The following is a 17,349-nucleotide window of genomic DNA, read 5'->3' as shown; positions in this document are numbered from 1 at the left end:
GTAGATGCACAGCAACCCTACCCGTTGCAGGAATGCCAATCAAAACAACGGGAAATCAAATCCTGTCAGGAAGCATTTAACCAGAGGCTTCCCGTGTGCTGTTTGGATCTGTCAGGAACCCTCTGGCCCTTATTGATTCCTGAATATTCAGGAATTAAGAGGAGAGGCGCGCCTTTCCTGGGGCTGAGGAATCCAGGCATTTCTCATTACGGTGATAAGTACCCTCTTCCTTTTTATGAGCCCTACAGTAAAAGATGATTGTTTGCAACTCTCTCTCTAATAGGGATGTCTTAGGTTTTGTAAGTCTGGAATTTTAATCTTTATCTTTGCTGAGAATAGCTACAGTATATATGCCCAAGCCATGTTGATTAAAACACTTTTGCTCCATCAAAGCTTTGGTCCCCATGTCTTTCTTTTTTTCTTTCTATTCTTTCTGTCTTTCTCTATTTCTCTATTTCTGGCTGATTCCCTGGAGCCCGGAAGCCGGCTGCGTAACCCAGGGAATATTAACCTCTTTCCTTCTTACAATCTCTCATTGTCGACTCCGGACCACCAGGTTCTGGTCCATTAAAGGATCAACAAAATACCACCAGTCAGACTGGTCATCCTCACAAGTCTACAAACAATAAATACAGGAGAGAGCCAGCAAGTGAGGTAACCCCACTACATGTTCAGTGGAAATGGACACTGACAACAGCCACTAGAAAGCTCAGCCTCTGCATATCAAAACAAAACAAAACAAAACTCAAGAGAGAGCCAGTCCTCAGGAGAACCGGACATCCCCACACATGGGCCCATATCCCAAGAAAGTCATCATTCAATAAAAACACGTGCACCCCAACATTCACTGCAGCTCTACTTAACACAGAACCAGGAAAATGTCCACTGACAGATTAAAGGTTAAAGAAGATGTGCTACATATAGAGGATGGATGAATACTCAGCTATGAAAAAGCACCACTGCAATTATGAAATTATGCCACTGGTTGCTAGAAGGATGGACCTTGAAGGATCATACGCTAAGTGAAATCAGTCAAACTGAGGAAGGCAACAGCCTTTGATGTCCCTTGTAGGAAAAATAAGAAAGAGATACAAAGGAACTAAGTTACAACCCAAAAAGAGACTTTGAGAATTCAAACACAGTGAAAAAAAAGAAGAAAGGGCAGAGATGAATTTGGAGGTAGGGACTTACATACACACATAAATAAATAGCTGTAATAGATGATCCAAAATGATGATCTCTTTTCCTTCCTTCCATACACACACAGAAATCTGTAGCTGTCATAGATGCTCAAGAAGGACCTGATGTTAAGCAAGTGGAGCTTTGCTTGAGCTTATGCAATCATCTCTGTGGCAAAAGAATCCAAAGAGGAACAGATACGCTGTCATAACTGAATCAGGCGGTTGTACACTATCAGGAGGCACAAAACTGCAAATCAACTGCACTCAGACATAACTTCAGCATGTTATGAAAAAGAAAAAAATCAGTGTCTAATTTATTCCCTGCAACCTCCCTGATTTGGGCTGCTATCCCATCCCTGGAGCCTGAGCCAGTTTGTGTCTGCTGTTTGAACTGGGGAGGGGTCCAGAATACAGCCAGAATATTGTAAAAAAAAAAAAAAAAAAAAAGATGGGTAACCCTGTGATTTTGACCCCCTAAGGTACAATAGCCAAGACTGGAAATCAAGCTAATTGTAGAAGCACAGTTGAATTGATACAGACGATGGTGTGCATGAACACAATGCAATATTTCTCAACCATAGAGAAGTAAGAAATAATGCCAAGGCAGGCCACAGGAGCGGAAGTAGAGATGATCATTCCGAGCGAAGTAACGGACAAAGAAGAGGCAAGTGTCAGTATCATATGATAGATGTGATCTAAAGATGGATACAATTGAACTTCTTGCCCAGGGACAGAGCCTCACAGACTAGAAACTTCTAATCATCAGGATATAAATGTGGGGCATGGAGAAATGAGTTGCTTCAGACTAATATTTGCACACTACTATTTATAAAATAAATGACCAGGATCCACTGCATAACACAAGGACACTTACTCCACACTCTGTAATAACCTATATGGAAAGAAACTCAACATGTATTAATGGAAGTGAAACTAGTTGTGGTAGAAGGGAAAAAGGCCACCCACAAGACTGTAATTCACCTATGTACTCTAGTTCAAATGATGAAATAAAAACAGCAAAATCAAAAGATAAATAGTGACTCTATTTCCCTCAGGACACAGTGACCTGGGCTGGTGTCATATTCCCGGAGCCTGATTAGCTTGGGGCCCAAGGCTGGAGTGTCCTGGGGCTGAGGGAGCCGGGGGCATGTGGCAGGCAGTGTGCCTCCACGATGAACCTGGAGTGCCTGTGGCTCTCCAGATACAGGCGGGATAACTGAAGGGATGGGAGTTAACATATGCACATTAATACATATCAAATAGATGATCAAAAAGTACTCACTGAATAACCTAGGGAAGTTTATTGAACAAACTGTGATCATCTACATGTGAAAAAGAAACCAAAAGGGAATAGATAAATGTCTAGGTATTAATGTAACTGAATCTAGTTCCTGTACATCTGAAACAAGCACAACGTTAGAAATCAATTATATCCAATAGAAAATAAGGAAAGTACAGGTTTAAAAAAAAAGAGTGCGACATGGAGAAGTGCTGCCGCCTTGTGGCCATTTTCTGTAACAACACCATGAAGAGCAGTGCTGCCGGGCATTTATGTAAGAATTAAAGGTCTGTAAATTGTCAACTAAAAAATACAGTCACAACCTGAAAGGAGAAAGTTATTTTACTTGGTGGGAATGTTTACAACCCCAAGTCTGGGAGACAGCATCTCAGTATCTCTGAGAAAACTGCTCCAAGGAGGCAGGAGGGGAAGTTAGGCTATACAAGTTTACAACAAGGGAAGCAGATGGTCTGAACAGCAAAGATCAGATATCCAGTTAAGGAATTTAGCATTCAATGTTTGGGAAGATGCAAGCCTCTGGGCTCACTGAATTCATTCCTTTCATAATCACCTCAGCTGTCTGGGGCCAATCCTGCTTCCTTGTTCACCTTGTTCTTGCATTCCCCCAGCTCCTCAGCTATCACTGTGCGTGTGTTGGGGGGGGTGGGGTGGCGATGACATCCTCTGGGTCACCGTTTGGGGAACCCTCATTCACACCTGGACACCAGAAATCACTGATGGCTGTGACGTTTCATGTTTATTAATATGGCAGGAGATACTCACATTTCACAAAGTAAAAAACACCTGCCCTCCTAAGGCACGGAGAAGTGCCTTAGGGGTGGTCATTGGAAAATAATTCAAAACAAGGCAGGCATTAATGAAGCCAATTCCAAGAAGTAAGTTTAACTCACACCCTTTAAAATAATTACAAGAAAAGATGTCAACATCACTATTTATTAGAGAAATGCAAATCTAAACTACAGCGGGGTATCACACCACACCAGTCAGAAGGACCATGGCCAAACACTCTAAAAACAATAACTGCTGGAGAGGGTGTGCAGACAAGGAACCCTCCTCCACTGATGCTTGGAATATAAATTGGTAACGGCCACCATGGAGGACATTGTGAAGCTTCCTTAGCCATGAAAATGAGAAAGAGGTTAGAATACTCCTTAACACCATACACAAAAATAAACTCCAAATAGATTTTAAAAATCTAATTGTAAGGATGGATACTATGAAATTCTTTAGAAATAGGACACAATTTGACATGAATGCAGCAAGTTCTTTGTGGATCCACCTCTTAGAAAAATGAAAAATAAACCACAAATCAGAAAATGAGACCAAGTTAACCTTAAAAGCTTTTGCATACCAAAAGGAAACCCTCAAGGAAAGATAAGGACAACCCTCAGAATAGAAAGAAATATTTGCAAAGGAAGAGACCCACAAGGAATTCATCTCCAAAACATACAAACAGCTCATGCAGCTCAATATAAAAAATACATACAAACCAAGAAAAAAAAAAAAATGGGCCAAAGATTGAAATGGATGTTTCTCCAAGGAAAACTTACAGAGAGCAGATAGGCACATGAAAAGTTGTTCAGCGTCACTAATGACTAGAGAAATGAAAATCAAAAGTCCAGTGAGGTAAGCACTCACATTCATCAGATTGGCCACCTAAAACATCTTAAAGAATAAATGCTGGAGAGGGTGTGGAGAGGAAGGAAATTCCTGCACTGTTGTTCCCAATGTACTTAGGAGAATGTGTGGGGGGTCACTTAAAAATCACATACAAGTGTCGCTGGCCAAAATCTTGGCTTTCTCTGTCCACCGTATTCAAAAAAACATGGAGACAAAGCTTGGAGGAATAGAAAGGTGACTTTAATCCTCAGCCAGTGGAGAGGAGAACACAGTAGGCTCCTGCCTCAAAAACTGTGCTGCTCCCTGCTCCACGAGGAGTCTAGTGGCTTATATAAGGCAAGCGCTCACAGTGAGGGGCTGCTGATGAGGAACAAATGCGTTAGAATGTCTCAAAAAATGGTCCCAGGCTAGCATCAGTAACCCAGTAACTGAGCCTGGCAGTTGGGTGGCTCTTCAGCCTTCTTTCTGATGTGTAACTACAAGGGGAAGGGTGTTGTAAGGGTAAGCACAGGACAGTAGGTGTGAAATGTAATCCTGCAGAGGGAGGGGGCAGAAAAGCAAACTAAGTCACAGATATGCAGAGTTAGGAGCAGCTAAAGTAAAAATGAAAGAAAAAAAAACAACTAGAAATGCTCAGGCCTGCTCACTGTTCTGTTTATCTTCTTTGTTCTCAGGAAAGAAGAAACAAACTCACTTTTTTTTTTTCTTTTTCCTTTTCACTGCAACAAATTCTCCTGTCATTTTATTTCCTCCATATCAAAGACAAGGTAAATAGGTGTCATTCTTTTTCTTGTCTGGTTGAGGACAAAACCTCAGTTTTGCTCTGTTCAACCCAGGGGCCCATCTTTCCTTCAGCCCAGGGGCCCATCTTCCTCCTGCTTCAATTTCTCCTTGAGAGATGTGAAGGCCAAGAAATCCTTATTGGGGTGACGAGGGACAGAAGGCCGGCCTTTCACAGCATCTTGAATGCTGACCGGGGACTCAGGGACCCTGTTGAGTTGGGGTCACGGGGCTCTTGCCCCGTTTGATTAAGGGGCCCCAGGGTGACTTTTGTGGTTGTTCCCACAGGATCTGTTCAGAGGCGTGGCTGTAATCACCTTGGGGGCGTGGGTTTTCTCTCCCCATCATTATTATCTCAATGTAAGTCTGTTGTCATCTGGAGGAGATAAGTTAAGAAAACAGAGGTCATAGATCGGTAAAAGAGTTATTGTAAATGGGGCTCAAAGAACGAGTAAGGACCAAGTTACGTTTGATGGCAATTTTGACTGTGTCCAGACAGGGTCAGTGCTGAGGTCATCCCGTCCAAAGGGCTGGAGCCATTAGGACTCAGAAATAGAGGAATGACAACCTGAACATTAATAGACAAATTAGAAAAAATTAAGCCTGAAATTGAGCCTGAATCCTAATTTAGACTTAACGCTTTGAGGGGACTTGTAGCCAGGTCGCCAGTGTCTACGTTTATCTACGTAGGTCTTAACCTTTAATGTGGCTATTGGTCATTACACATTTATTTTTCCTGTCAACATATGATCCAAAGCAATTTCCTTGTCTAAACATATAACAGTTACAAGAAGAGACCTTTAAAAAGTAAGGTTGCAGTCACCTGCTGCCAGCAGGCTTGGTTTTCAGAATGGCTGATGGCACCCTAAGTCTGACACAGCTCGGAAGACTCAGGTTCTCAACAACGCAAGGGCTTGTCTGAAATCACACTGCAGTGTCGCCTAGCTATTTACTCTGTTTTGACTTTAATTGTAAGTTTTTTTTCTTAATAGCCAAAGTGGCTGTCGCTGTCAGTGATGTTAGTGTTTCTCTAGGTTTAAAATACAAGAATCAGGGGTCATAAAAATTTCCTCCCCAAAGTGTCCAACTATCTAAAGGCCTTTTCTGCAGTTTTTGTTTTCGGAGCACAGAGTACCTCATTCCTAATTTCCACCCTGAACTCCTTTCAGGGGGTGTTAAAGTCAGTGGCTTCAGTGGTAGATGGCCCAGCCTCTTCAGGGTCATGAATCTGACCCTAGCTTGGGGGCATTACGTAGCCATTTTGTAACACACTTGGTAATGTAGAGTGCAATACTTTAAAAAAATTCTTTAAAAATTAGTTAATCTATTTTAATTGGAGTACAGTTACTTTGCAATACTGCGGTGGCTTTCTGCCGTACATCAACATGATCAGCCAGAGGTGCACACGTGTGCCCCCACCCCGAACCCCCCTCCCGCTGCCCTCCCCTCCACCCCTCCAGGGTGTCCCGCAGCACGGCTTTGAGCGCCCTGCTTCATGAGTCAGGCTCGCAGTGGTCATCTACTTTACATATGGCAATACATATTTCAATGCTATTCTCTCAAATCATTCCACCCTCACCTTCTCCCACAGAGTCCAAAAATCTGTTTTTACATCTGTGTCTCTTGCTGCCTTGCATATAGGGTCGTCATAACCATCTTTCTAAATTGCATACATATGCTTTAATATACTATATTGGTGTTTCTCTTTCTGACTTACTTCACTTTGTATAATTGGCTTAGGACAACACTTTTGAAACAGGCAATGTAGAAAACAATATAGCTAGCAATAATGACAAGGTCATCAGTAAGAACTTAAGAACTTCCATTATGCATAGCCTAGTATATACCTAAGTCATCTGACTTAGTTTGTCCCATACCAATCCTTATTTTTTAGGGAAACTATATACTGGCATTGTTATAAGGCACCCAGCCTAACTTTCTAGTGTCATTAGACTCATTATCCTTAGTATGATTTAACTATTCCCAGGATAGAGGAGATTTTACATAGGGCAAAGTGTAGTTCCTACAGAGTTAGGGGCAGGAAAGCAAACTTGGCTACAGACATGCAAAGCTAGGAGTGGCTAAAGTTAAAAAAAAATCTAGGAATGTTCAGGTCTGCTCACAGTTCTCTTTATTGCCTTTGTTCTCAGGAAGGGGAAAGAGAAAAATTCATCTCTCTCTTTCTCTTTTTTACTGCAATAAATTCGTCTTTTCCCCCTTTTCACTGCAACACAAGTGCCGTAGGACCCAGCAGTCCCACACCTGGGCATAAACCCAAAGAAAATAAAAACATCTAAAAGACACTGGAACCCCTGCAATCTTGGCCCAAAAAGGTACAATAGTCAAGTCTGGAAAGCAAGTTAAAAGTAGAAATTACAGAAGAATGGAGACAGAAGATGGGACACATGTACACAATGCAATATTTTTCAACAATAAGGACGTAGGAAATAACTCCAAGTCCAGCCGCAGAAAATAAAGTGGAGATGATCATTCCGAGTGAAGTAAGGGAGACAGGGAGAGACAACTATCATATGATATCACCTCTACTAGGGTAATCTGAAAATGGATACAAATGAAGTTCTTTCCCAAAGAAACACTGCCTAACAGATTTAGAAAAGAAACGTCTGGTCACCAAGAAAATAAAGTTGCATTAGATTGAAAAGCAAAAAAAAGCCCCACAAAATTGTAACTCACCTATATACTCCAGTTCAAATCATAGTGTAAAAACAGAAAAATATGGAAGAAGAAATGTTGATTCTATTCCCCTTAGGCCATAGTGACCTGGGCTGATGTCTCATCCTTGGAGCCTGATTGGCTTGTGACCGAGGTTGGAGTGTCACGGGGGTTAAGGGAGCTGGGGGCACGTAGCAGGCAGCGTGCCTCCACAATGGACCAGGAATGCCTGTTGCCCTCTGCAGAGCCCCCAACCTTCAGAAACAGTGGGAGAAATTAAGAGTTTGGAATTGACATATATACTGTAATATGTATCAAATAGATGATCCAAAAGTAACTACTGAATAGCACAGGAAAGTTGATGAACACACTGTAATCACCTATACGTGAAAATGAACCCAAAGAGAATAAACAAACATCTATGCACATCTGAATCATGTATCCATACAACTGAAACGAACACATCAGAAATCAACAGTATCGGAGATAAGAAACAAGGAAATTCCCGGAAAAAAGCAGTGGGCCATGAAGAAGTGCTGCCCCCTTGTGGGGCATTGAAGGCATGATCGTCTACATGGTCTTGAGGAGCTGTTACAAAGTGAAAGTCAGGTTCTGGTTGAATACAATGCAACTTAAGGGATTTTTGAATCCCAGAAGATCAGGAAGTACCTGAAGGAAAATTAATTTGAATTGAAACAGAATTCGGTAATCAAGGACAATTCTACATACAGCAAATGTGTGCCAGAGAGGTTTAATAATGATATTGCAATTCTTTTGTTACATATGTGCATCAGTTTCTTGATTTTAACCAGTGGAAAATTATTAGCAATTAGTTATGTGGTTTGAGCTTTTTCTCAACAATATCCCCACAGTAATGCATTTGATATTTGAGTATTGGGTTGATCACATCAAGAATGCAATGGCAAAGACATTAAAAAGGTATCAGCAATTGTCCCTATGAATCATTTTTCCCAAATTAAAAATGTACTAATGATATGAAATTTTGCTAGATGAGTTTCTTAGGTTTACAGATAAAAAAAAAAAACAAGAAAAAGCAGGAAACAAGCAAAATAAAAATAAATAAATAGAAATATAACCCAAACAAATAAGAATATAATCTGTGTTCCTGTTAAATACCAAATGAAAATTCAGATAAAACAGAAAATTAGGCTTAATCAGCATTTTTAATTTTAACCCATTGTTACTTTACAGTCATGTCCCTAACAAGTAAAGATGCTGAGCAAACTGTTATATATAACCTTGTTATTTGAACATATTCTTGGTGAGAGTATCTATTCAATCCTTAGTGTAAATTTTATTAATTTTATTTTTATTATTGATGAGAGATTTTCATAAAGTTTGGATACAAATTCTTTTTCAGATATATAGATACATGATTTTCAAGCATTTCCCTCACTCTCCAATACTGTTATTGTTGTTTAGTTGCCAAGTCATGTTGGATTCCTTGCGACCCCGTGAGCTGTAGCACGCCATGCTCTCCTGTCCTCCACTATCTTCCTGAGTTTGCTCAAACTCATGTCCATCGGTGATGCCATCCAACAATCTCATACACTGCCGCCCCCTTCTCCTCCTGCCCTCAATCTTTCCTAGCATCAAGGTCTTTTCTAGTGAGTTGGCTCTTCACAGCAGATGGCCAAAGAATTGAAGCTTCAGCATCAGCATAAGTCTTTCCAGTGAATATTCAGGGTTGGTTTATTTCAGGATTGACTGGTTTGATCCCCTTGCTGTTGAAGGGACTCTCAACATTCTTCTCCAGCACCACAATTTGAAAGCATCAATCTTGGCCTCAGCCTTCTTTATGGTCCTACTCTCACAACCTTACGTGACTACTGGGAAAACCATACCTTTAGCTATTTGGATCTTTGTCAGCAAAGTGATATCTCTGCTTCTTAATACACTTTCAAGTTTTGTCATCGCTTTCCTTCCAAGGAGCAAGAATTTTTTAATTTTAATGTTCATAGTGATTTTGGAGCCCAAGAAAAATAAAATCTATCACTGCTTCCACTTTTTCCCCATCTATTTGCCATGAAGTGATGGGACCAGATACCATAATCTTTGTTTTAGAATATTGAGTTTTAAGCCATCGTTTTCACTCTCCTTTCACCTTCATCAAGAGACTCTTTAGTTCTCCTTCATTTCTGCCATTAGGGTGATATCATCTGCATATCTGAGGATGTTATTTCTTAAAGTAATCTTAATTCCAGCTTGGGCTTCATCCAGTCTGGAATTTTGCATGATATACTCTGCATATACAAATTAAATAAACATGGTGACAATATACAACCTTCATGTACTCCTGTCCCAACTTTGAACCAGTCCATTTTTCCAAGTCTGATTCTGACTGTTGTTTCTTGACTGCATATAGGTTTATCAGGAGGAAGGTAATATGGTCTGGTATTTACATCTCTTTAAGAATTTTCCACAGTTCATTGTGATCCACTCAGTCAATGGGTTTTGCATAGTCAATGAAGCAGAAGTAGATATTTTTCTGAAATTCTCTTGCTTTTTCTGTGATCCAACTGATGTCAATTTGATTTCTTGTTCCTCTGCCTTTTCTAAATCCAGCTTGTATATCTGGAAATTCTCAGTTCATGTCTGTTGAAGCCTAGCTTAAAAGATTTTGAGCATTTCCTTGCAAGCTTGTGTAATGAGCACAGTTGCATGGTAGTCTGAGCATTCTTTGTCATTGCCATTCTTTCAGGTTGGAATGAAATCTGACCTTTTCCAGTCTTGTGGCCACTTGTGAGTTATCCAAGTTTGCTGGCATATTGAGTGTAGCGCTTTAGCAGCATCACTTTTAAAATTTGAAATAATTCAGCTGGAATTTCATCCCCTCCACTAGCTTTTTTCATAGTAGTCCTTTCCAAGGTCCACTTGACTTCACACTCTAGGATGTCTGGCTCTAACTCTGTGATGACACCATCGTGGTTATCCAGATCATTAAGACCTTTTTTGTACAATTAAGCTATATCTGTAGAAAAATTTTCAAAACAGGTTTATTGCTATTTTTTACATTATTTCCCCAGGTGACTCAGTGCTAAAGAATCTGCCAGCCAATGTAGGAGATGCAAGAGACACAGTTTCCATCCCTGGGTTGGGAAGTTCAACTGGAGGAAGAAATGGCAACCCAGTTTCAGTATTCTTGCTGGGAAAATTCCATGGACAGAGGAACCTGGCTGACTGTGGTCCAAGGGGGTTGCAAAGAGTTGGACATGATTGAGTAACTGAGCATAGCACATTATTTTCTACCTTAATAGTCATAAATACTTAATGGCAAATATTTAGAAAGTACTATTTTTTCAAATCGTTATGTCATGAAGTTTAGAAAATACAAAATAAGCATTGCTCTAATTTCTGAGACCTTAAATTTAGTACACAGATTCTTACATGAACAAATTAATATAACTCAGAAAAAAAAGTGCACTGTTTAGAAAATGTGAGGGAGACATAAAGTCAATGAAATATCCTTTGGTATGTGGTTGGATAATAGGAGTAAGATAATGTTTGGTGATGATGGCTGCCTTGAAAGTTAGTATTGATAAGAATAATGTAGCATCATTATCCATGACAGATAAAGAGCAGAAACAACCCAGGATTTATCCAATTGAACAATGGATCAATATAGTGTGCAATATCCATACAATGAAATATTATTGTGCCCTTCAGTGAAACAGAATTCTGATTCTGACACATGAACAATATGGATGAGCCTTGACAGTATTCCACTGAAGAAAAAAAGTCTGAGAGAAGAAAAAATACAACACACATTGCATGATTCTGTTTATATGCAAGACTAAGAATAAGAAACTTCACAGAGTCAGAATATAGATTAGTGGCTGCCAGGGCTGGGGTCAGCAGGGACAGGGAATGAGATCTAAAAGGTTTGGATTTCATATTGAACTGATGAAAATATTCTGGAGGTAGATAGTAGTGATGACTGAAAAACCTTGAAAACACGATAAAACTAAAAACAAAAACCTATATACATTAAAAGGGTGAATTTTATGACATATGTAATATAAGTATTATACTTTAATATAAAAGAAAATACAATTGGAGTGTAGTTATACTCCTAAATGAGGTATGAAGGAGAATGTTTCAAAAACACAATGAATAATGCAAAGAAGTTAGAAGTGATGGAGGGAGGGATTATTTTTGAGTTTCCTTAAGTTTCCTGTTTTACTAGAGAAGGAGAAAATAGTTTCAGGGTAACTGTCAAGCAGTCTTACAATTTGCAGCTTTCTTCCTAACACAGGGCAATTTGGTAACAGCAGTGAAGCACAAAAACTCAGCTGGTGCTAAGTTGTCTCTGAATTCTCAAGGGAATATAGAGAAGCAGAAATACAATTAACGAAGTGTTTGTGTAACATCAAAGCCTAACAGCAGTAGCACCAGGATTTACATCCCAATGTACCTGGTAGAATGAAAGGCCATCTGCCTGTTGTTCTTGCCTGGTGGTTCAGATGGTAAAGCGTCTGCTTGCAGTGCAAGAGACCTAGATTTGATCCCTGGATGGGGAAGATTCCCTGGAGAAGGGAATGGCAACCTGCTCCAGTGTTCTTGCCTGGAGAGTTCCGTGGACAGAGGAGCCAGGGAAGGTCACATGGGGTCATAAAGAGCTGGACACGGAGTGACTAACACTCACTGATTGTTGTGCAGCTACTCAAGCCTTGCTCATCTCAGGCAGGTTTCTAGATCCTAACTTAAAGAATATAGGAGAAAATACTTAACTTTTTGAGAAAGACACAGTTTAGTAAGTGAAATATTTTATGCCTTCCTATTCTCCAAAATCTGCATTTAATGGCTAGTAATAATATTTTCCTCTCAGAATTGAATGAGTCTGAACTTATTAATTCCACACACACCTACTTTAATTTATTTCATTTTGTTCTTGGTTCATGGATTAGACTTTACTCTTTTTATCATCTGTTAAATATTAAAAAACAATTTAAGGTATATATTGTTTTATTGAAAAAATAGTGTATGTACCACAGTAAAAATAAAAACATGTACAAATTCATCGCCACAGCAAACCATATACCCTGTTTACTTAGGTCTAAGGAAAAAGTCTATTGCTTATATTCTATTCTCAGATACATTAAATATATATATACACATTCACACACATAAATACATACATATAACATAGATAGAAGTCTGTATTTTAGAAGTATCTATTGTCAGTCTTTTCATTTACATTTTATTAAATTAAAGGTGATTTAAACTCTAAAATGATTCAAATGTATGTGGTACATTCTGTTGCTTTTACTTCCTTTTAACTTTTTTTGTCCACTGGTCAATAGATTCATCCCTAGACTACAACCACTACAAAATGAGATAAAGAGCATTGTGGGAAAGCAATTACAAATTTCTAGAAAAAAGGTAGATAATAATTATTTCATGTATCTCCAAATAATAAACACAACCTAAACTAAAATCTGTACTATAATTATTTTTTATTAATGCTAGTCAGTGTTATACTCATTGTTTCTGGAACTAAGTTAAAGACTCTTAAAGTGATCATGTGTTTTTGAGAAACATAAATTTTGTAGTTATTTTTTCTAATCATTTTTTTTGTACTCGTGAATATTTTCAAGCATAGAAAATGCTTAGTCTCATGCTTAAACCTGTCTTCTCTAACACTGGTGTCCTTACATATTATTTTGAAGAGATAGTTCAGATCAGTTCAGTTCAGTGCAGTCACTCAGTCATGTCTGACTCTTTGTTACCCCATGAATCGCAGCACGCCAGGCCTCCCGGTCCATCACTAACTCCTGGAGTTTACCCAAACTCATATCCATTGAGTAAGTGATGCCATCCAGCCAACTCATCCTCTGTCGTCCCCTTCTCCTCCTGCCCCCAATCCTTCCCAGCATCAGGGTCTTTTCCAATGAGTCAACACTTCGCATGAGGTGGCCAAAGTATTGGAGTTTCAGCTTCAGCATCAGTTCTTCCAATGAACACCCAGGGCTTATCTCCTTTAGAATGGACTGGTTGGATCTCTTTGCAGTCCAAGGGACTCTCAAGAGTCTCCTCCAACACCACATTTCAAAAGCATCAATTCTTCGGGGCTCAGTTTTCTTCACAGTCCAACTCTTACATCCATACATGACCACTGGAAAAACCATAGCCTTGACTAGAAGGGCCTTTGTTGGCAAAGTAATGTCTCTGCTTTGGAGAGTGAAATTTATCGATATCTACCCACTGAAATAAGGAAAATAATGCTCAGAGAAGAGTTTGTAGAAAGTAGCATACCTCATGAATGACATCTAAATTTACATCACTATTTCTCAAAGCTCAAGTCCAGACAATTTTATTACTGCTTATTTAGAGCTGTCCCTCTTCAAGAGTACATATACATTACATGAATTATTTTCTAAATATAAAAATATAATTATAGAAAAAAAATCATGCTCCATCTAGTGATATTTTGCAGACGTGCAAAAGTGTTTCACATCCATGTGTCATTTTCTTGATCACTTGCTAAAACTTTAGAAAAGAACAAAGAAGGCTGAGTAGAGAGAATCGCTTCTCCTTTACTAAGTTCATTTTCTTGGGAATTATTGATAACACTTAGAACAAAGTGATCCTATTTACCATGTTTCTCCTTGCTTATCTCATCAATCTTCTGTCAAAACTTGGAATGATAACCCTGATTAGGATGGATCTCCAGCTTCACACACCCATGTACTTTTTCCTCAGCCACCTCTCCTTCTGTGACTTCTGCTATTCCACAGTCACTGGCCCAAAGATGCCGGTGGACCTATTTGCCAAGAATAAATCAATCTCTTCCTGTGGCTGTGCTCTGCAATTCTTGGTTTTCTGTATCTTTGCAGATTCTGAGTGTCTCCTACTGGCAGTGATGGCCTATGACTGGTACAAGGCCATCAGCAGCCCCTTGCTCTATGCAGTCAGCTTGTGCAGTGGGGTATGCTCCCTGCTCATGGCTGGGGTTTACCTGGTTGGAATGACAGATGCCTTGATCCACACAACATCAGCATTCCGCTTATGTTTCTGTGGGTCAAATGTGATTAGCCATTTCTTCTGTTATTTACCTCCACTTTTCCTCCTTTCCTGCTTTGATATACAGGTCAGTGAACTGATGGTGTTTATTGTTTTCTGTTTCATTGAGCTGAGTACAATTTCAGGCGTTCTTGTCTTTTATTGTTATATCATCCTTTCAGTCTTGAAGATCCACTCTGCTGAGGGGAGGTTCAAAGCTTTCTCCACCTGCACTTTCCACCTAACTGCAGTGGTCATTTTCCAGGGAACTCTACTCTTCATGAATTTCTGACCAAGTTCTTCCTATTCTCTAGATCAAGACAAAATGACCTCATTGTTTTACACCCTTGTGATTCTCTTGTTAAACCCTCTGATTTATAGTTTGCAGAACAAAGATATAAAGGAGGTCTTATAAAAATTGAAAAATAAGCTATTTTTAAATATTTATATTATATATCTGTACATATGACTACACACATCAGTTAGTTCAGTTCAGTTGCTCAGTCAAGTCCAACTCTTTGAGACCCCATGAACCACAGCATGCCAGGCCGCCATGTCCATCAGCAACTCCCAGAGTTTACCCAAACTCATGTCCATTGAATCAGTGATGCCATCCAACCATCTCATTTGTCATTCCCCTTCTCCTCCTGCCCTCAATCTTTCCCAGCATCAGGGTCTTTTCCATTGAGTCAGCTCTTTGCATCAGGTGGCCAAAGTATTGGAGTTTCAGCTTCAACATCAGTCCTCCCAATGAACACCCAGGACTGATCTCCTTTAGGATGGACTGGTTGGATCTCCTTGCAGTCCGAGGGACTCTCAAGAGTGTTCTCCAACACCACAGTTCAAAAGCATCAATTCTTCAGTGCTCCACTTTCTTCACAGGCCAACTTTCATATCCATACATGACCACAGGAAAAACGATAGCCTTGACTAGACGGACTTTTGTTGGCAAAATAATGTCTCTGCTTTTTAATATGCTGTCTAGGTTGGTCATAACTTTCCTTCCAAGGAGTAAGCATCTTTTAATTTCATGACTGCAATCACCATATGCAGTGATTTTGGAGCCCCAAAAAAGTAAAGTAAGCCACTGTTTCCACTGTCTGCCCATCTCTTTCCCATGAAGTGATGGGACCAGATGCCATGATCTTAGTTTTCTGAATGTTGAGCTTTAAGTCAGCTTTTTCATTCTCATCTTTCACTTTCATCAAGAAGCTTTTTAGTCCCTCTTCACTTTCTGCCATAAGGGTGGTGTCATCTGAGTATCTGAGATTATTTATACTTCTCCCAGCAATCTTGATTCCAGCTTGTGTGTCTTCTAGCCCAATGTTTCTCATGAGGTACTCTGTGTATAAGTTAAATAAGCAGGGTGCAATATGCAGCCTTGATGTACTCCTTTTCCTATTTGGAACCAGTCTGTTGTTCCATGTCCAGTTCTAACTGTTACTTCCTGACCTGCATACAAATTTCTAGAAGCAGGTCAGGTGGTCTTGTATTCCCATCTCTTGAAGAATTTTCTACAGTTTATTGTGATCCACACAGTCAAAGGCCTTGACATAGTCAATAAAGCAGAAATATATGTTTGTCTGGAAACCTTGCTTTTTCAATGATCCATCACTTTATGGCAATTAGAAGGGGCAACAGTGGCTGACTTTATTTTTCTGGGCTCCAAAATCACTGCAGATGGTGATTGCAGCCTAGAAATTAGAAGACACTTACTCCTTGGAAGGAAAGTTATGACCAACCTAGACAGCATATTAAACGGATCGCCAGACCTGGTTGGATGCATAAGACAAGTGCTCAGGGATGGTGCACTGGAAATACCCAGAGTGATGGGATGGGGAGGGAAGTGGGAGGGGGGGATCAGGATGGGGACACATGTAAATCCATGGCTGATTCATGTCAATGTATGGCAAAAACCACTGCAATATTGTAAAGTAATTATCCTTCAACAAATAAAAATAAATGGGAAAAAAAGGAATAGAAAAAATAAAGAAAGACAATAAAATAAAAAGCAGAAACATTTCTTTGTCAACAAAGTTCCATCTAGTCTAGGCTGTTTTTCCAGTCATCATGTATGGATGTGAGAGTTGGACTATAAAGAAAGCTGAGCGCAGAAGAATTGATGCTTTTGAACTGTGGTGTTGGAGAAGACTCTTTGAGAGTCCCTTGGACTGCAAGGAGATCCAACTAGTCCATCCTAAAGGAGATCAGTCCTGGGTGTTCATTGGAAGGACTGATGTTGAAGCTGAAACTCCAATACTTTGATCACCTGATGTGAAGAGCTGGCTCGTTTGAAAAGACCCTGAGGTTGGTAAAGCCTGAAGTCGAGAGGAGAAGGGGACGACAGAGGATGAGATGGTTAGATGGCATCACCAACTCAATGGACTTGGGTTTGAGTAAACTCCAGGAGTTGCTGATGGACAAGGAGGCCTGGCATGCTGTGGTTCATGGGATTTCAAAGAGTTGGACATGCCTGAGCAACTGAACTGAACTGAACTGAACTGAGCGGATGTGGGCAATTTGATCTCCTGTCCCTCTGCCTTTTCTAAATCCAGAAAATGCCTTTTCTATGTGTATATTATACTCTAACAATGGCTTCCCATAAATAGAATACATTCACTATGAGATTGTAGGAGATTGTTAATTTTTATTTTTAAAGCTAAAAGTTTCTTGTACAAGTGTTCATTATATATTTATGAAATTGATGTAGTGCATACTTTCTAGACTATCTCAATATAGTATTAATGTTTATGTTACTAAAAATGCTGCCTT

The 17,349-nt window shown here is 39.7% G+C and overlaps 1 pseudogene; it reads left to right on the top strand.

Annotated features, from left to right (window-relative positions):
* Positions 1–2,661: 2,661 nt before the first annotated feature.
* Positions 2,662–15,046, top strand: LOC110124850 (olfactory receptor 5W2-like; annotated as a pseudogene).
* Positions 15,047–17,349: the final 2,303 nt, after the last annotated feature.

Source organism: Odocoileus virginianus, chromosome 24 (assembly GCF_023699985.2).
Source record: "Odocoileus virginianus isolate 20LAN1187 ecotype Illinois chromosome 24, Ovbor_1.2, whole genome shotgun sequence".
NCBI classification, from domain to species: Eukaryota; Metazoa; Chordata; class Mammalia; order Artiodactyla; family Cervidae; genus Odocoileus; species Odocoileus virginianus.
This window is presented reverse-complemented; position numbering and strand designations above follow the sequence as displayed.